Source organism: Camponotus vicinus, unplaced genomic scaffold (assembly GCF_025532165.1).
Source record: "Camponotus vicinus isolate PSW18456_S1 unplaced genomic scaffold, iyCamVici1.0 SCAF_8, whole genome shotgun sequence".
Classification (NCBI taxonomy): Eukaryota; Metazoa; Arthropoda; class Insecta; order Hymenoptera; family Formicidae; genus Camponotus; species Camponotus vicinus.
In genome coordinates, this window is record NW_028141980.1 from 8735456 (window position 1) to 8739985 (window position 4530).

Here is a 4530-nt window from a genome sequence, read left to right on the forward strand (position 1 = left end):
AACAATTTATAATCTTCTTAGAAGAATTTAATAATTTTAAATTTCAACAATATTATAGCCTTGTTTTAATATTATAATTGTCATCTCAAGAATATTTAATTATTTAATTCTACTTTAAGAAAATTATAATCTTTGATTTAAAAATATTATTTTCTATCTAACATTGTTTCTTTTCCATTCAAGAAAATTAAATCTTAAATCATAAGAATATATTTTTTTTTATTGAACTATATAAAATGGCTTCATTCAAGTAAGCAATTATTCAAGCAATTATATTTTTCTTTAATTAACGCAATCTCACTTCAAGATTTTCATGTTAAAACTAAATATATTTTCAAAACAAGAATGTCCTTTTTTTCCGTGTATTTAAATGATACGTTGTGTTACATTTTTAATCAATAAAATTTTCATCGATTCAGTTTAAGATAGTATGTTTTATATGTACAATTAGATATTTTTCTTATTCAGATTGCTTTTATCTCTCGGTCAACATTTCGCATGTAAGAACGGAAATAAATAATAAGAAAAAGAGTTAAGCAGTTCACGTATTAATATGAACGCTGTTGCAAATCTAAGGAGCAGCAATTGCGACAATAATTATTATATATAATATACAATATAATATTATATACAATATAATTATTATATAATTTTCTCATTGTTATTTATATTATATAATTTTCTCATTGTTATTTATTATTACAACATCTCTGTGAATTAGATTCCAATTTTTTTTTATTAAAGAAAATGATCGTCGTGTAATTTTTTATTCAACAATATATAAGTAGACATTACAATGAAAAAAAAAATTATTTTAACTAAATGCACTTATTGCGTACGTGACATAAAAATCGGAAGCTCTAATGATTTAGATTACATTATTGAATGATATAATTTCACACAAATTATGTAAAATTATATATAATATAAATTTCTTTGTCTCTTTCACAAATTATATTATAAATTTATATAATATAACCCCCCATGGGTACACCTTGACGAGGTGGGGTGGCTCAGTACTTGGATGGTCCCTTGAGGTTTATCTTAAATTCTTTTCTTTAAGATAAATCTTAAGGAGCCTGAAGAGGAAGCTAAGTACCCATTTGCACAGCATTGCCACGAGTCGCAATGGATCGCACGCGCATTTAATGCGCTGGACGCAGATTGCGTCGTCGACTTTTCGTCGTCGGTGCCGTCAACGTGTCGCGGACGGCGGCGTCTCGTTACCGCGTTTTCGCGTTTAGCTTTTTCGCGTCATCGCGTCATCGCGTTTTCGCGTTGGACTTTCTCGCAATCCCAATTTCACTTATTTGTCATCGAGTTGTCATCTTCCGACGTCAACTAACCGGGATGTCTCATTGAGTCGTTGCGAATGTAACGAAATTCTCACGCCTCGTGCATCGCGGCACTTGGTGATGCCGGCCGCGCACACGTATGTCCAGTACTGTGTACATGGGCGCGCGGTTTTGAGCTTTTGCTCAAGTTCGGCTGATTGAGGTCACGCTCTGCTTCGGGCTCCAGTTCGGTACGGATCGGTTAGAATTCGATCGATTGCTTGGAATCGTCGTTAATGGGTCCCTTCTCTTGTTCTAACAGCCATGAGATATTATGCACGAACAAGAGTCGAGTGAACTTCATTCGCGTTGATTCCATCAATCGATAGTTTTCTTCCGTTTCGGACTTAACTCTTGTTTGGAGGTAAGATGTCGTTGAATTCCCAACCTGTTGACTCGAAGATGACTCTCGTCAGTGAAATGGGATTTTCGCTCGTATCGAAACCGGGAGTGCCGTTTAAAGTATATATATATTAAATATATACATCGCGCGACCAAACAGAAAATTTTTAATCGTATCGAATAGTGCGGGAACCGTCCAGTATCGCGCGTAAAAGTGCGAAAGTAGCGATATAAAAATATCGCACGTGAGTGCGGGAGTGCCGCTGAAAGTATCGCGCGTCTAAGACTGAGAGGAGGAGGAGGCCTAGGAGAGGCATCGGGCTTCGGCAGAGCAACCTTCTGGTAAATAATTTATTTATTTACAATTATATATTAAATATTAAATATATTTATTATAATTTAAATTAAACAATTAATCGCGTAATTTGATTTTTTATTTATATGATTTAAAGAAGAGAATTGAAGAATAAGATTTTTAAATAAAAGCTATAATCTTGTAAAGGTATAAGCTTTTATAAAGTTATTAAAGAATTATTAATAATGTTTTTTTTTTAATTTATAGAATTATTTTATTAATCTGCTTATTATTATATGGATCGAATATAAAATTCAATATATACAAATAATAATTTTTTGAAATATTAATTTTTTGGACATTATTATAATTTGGATTTTCTATATGTATGTTATAGATGCAACAACCCAGATGATCTGAGAGGAGGAGCAGGCCTAGGAAAGGCATCTTGCACCGGCGGAGCAACCTGATGGTGAGTATTATTATTTATATTAATTTTATATAAATAAATAAATTAATTTGATTTATATGAATGATTTAAACATGAAAAAATTGGGAAAATTTTTATAATTTTTTCTATATAAAAGTTTCTACTTAAAAAAATTAATTACTTATAAAATTATTTCATATTTATATATTTATTTATAATTGCGTGCATCGGATATAAAATTCAATGAGTCCAATAATAATTTCTTAAAATATTAATTATTTTGAACATTTATATAATTTGCATTTTATATTTGTATGTTACAGACAACGTAGCTTCAATATTAACTCCGCTGTTGCGCATCAGTGCCGGTAAGTAACAACCTTTTATTTTGAAGCAAAGGATTTGTAAATGCATGAAAAAATCCGTTGCTTCTAACTCTCGGTTGGCGGGATAATACGCGTGTAAAAATTAAAGTAAAAGAAAAAATATTTTTAAAATAACAATAGATATAGAGGTACATGAAATATTTATTTCCATTATATATATCGGCCTTTATAAAACGGCCTTTTTAAAAATAGATTTTTAATTTCTAAATATTTAATCTAAAAGATAAAGATATTTATAAGCAACCCGACGACGGAGAGTTAAAATGCATGCTAATTATATTTTATATATGCATGATAATTTATATTTTGCGATTTCTGACGACTTAATGGCGTACGTTAAAATACGATCGTAATATCGTACGATCGTAAACAAATTATTAGTCGTCAAAATGAATATGGCCAGAAGAAGAGATAACTGGCTTGAAAAATACATATCAATATTGGCAATATTGGCCAAAAGATGTGTTGCGCGGCTAAGGCTTCCTAAATTTTATCGCGAATTTCCGGTTAGGGCTCCTTAAATTTCTCATTATCGCGGATTTCTAATTAGGGTTCCCCAAATTTCACCTTATCGTGAATTTCTGCTGGTGTAAGCCAGCAAGTAGGGCGGTTAGGGATGTTAGGTCTTTATTAGGTCTGTTAAGGCTATTAAGTCTGTTAGGGCTGTTAGGACTGTTAGGTTTGTTAGGGCTATTAGGGCATATAAAAGTTAAATTTATTTTCAAGAAAAAAAAACATAAAAATATGTTATTTTTAGGGGTCTGTATTAGGCTTGTTAGGGCTATTAAGTCTGTTAGGACTGTTAGGTTTGTTAGGGCTATTAGGGCATATAAAAATTAAATTTATTTTCAGGAAAAAAACCATAAAAATATGTTATTTTTAGGAGTATTTTCATATATATAATTTATTTTATGTAAAATTAAATAAATTATATATAAAGAATTGAAATTAATTATAAAAAAAACTATAAATAAAAATAAAAAAATGTATGGAAAATGTATGGAAAATGTAAAAAATGTAACTTAAATACATAATGTACATTTAAGTTGCATTTTATTATACGTATAACATGTATTAAATTTAATATTTTATTTTTTGTAAATTGTATTAATATTTTATCACTTAAAAATTGTATTTTTTTGAAAATTATACAATTTTAAATTCGAATGTGAATGTTATTAGTATCTAATATGATAATATTGATTCGATAAAATATTGACAGAAAAAAGTAATTCAATCTAAATAATTTTTTTTTCTAACTTATTTGAATCCATATACATTGATTATCATTGATTAATCATTTCAAATAATAAAAATTTTGCAATTTTCTTGTGTTGAGAATATTGATACTAATAGCATCAATTATTAAATTGTATCTAACATTGTAATTATATCTATAAATTGTAATTATATTATTTTTTATTTTTAATAATTTTCTTTGCAATTGTATATAAATTATAATCTAGTTGTAATAATGTAAAAGAAATCTATTGTACATTACACGAAATTAGATGAATACGTACAATAAGAAAATTTGTTTAATTAACACATTTGATATATTTTATTTCAATATTTTTATTGCAAAATTATTCAAATATTTGGATAGCTTATTTTTTTATATTAAAAGATTATTAATAAATTCGAGAAACTCGCGCAAATACCGTAAAAAAACTCTTTTACATAATATAAAGATTATTAAATAAAAGTGAATCAAGAAAAACACGATGTTAACCCAATAATTAG

General features: G+C 28.3%; 1 long non-coding RNA gene across 1 annotated transcript; it reads left to right on the forward strand.

Moving 5' to 3' along the window:
• Nucleotides 1-999: 999 nt before the first annotated feature.
• Nucleotides 1000-3778, forward strand: LOC145975451 (uncharacterized). Its single transcript, XR_014439981.1, has 3 exons — nt 1000-2018; nt 2369-2443; nt 2725-3778. It is a non-coding gene; the product is annotated as an uncharacterized LOC145975451 (long non-coding RNA).
• The last annotated feature ends 752 nt before the right edge of the window (nt 3779-4530 follow it).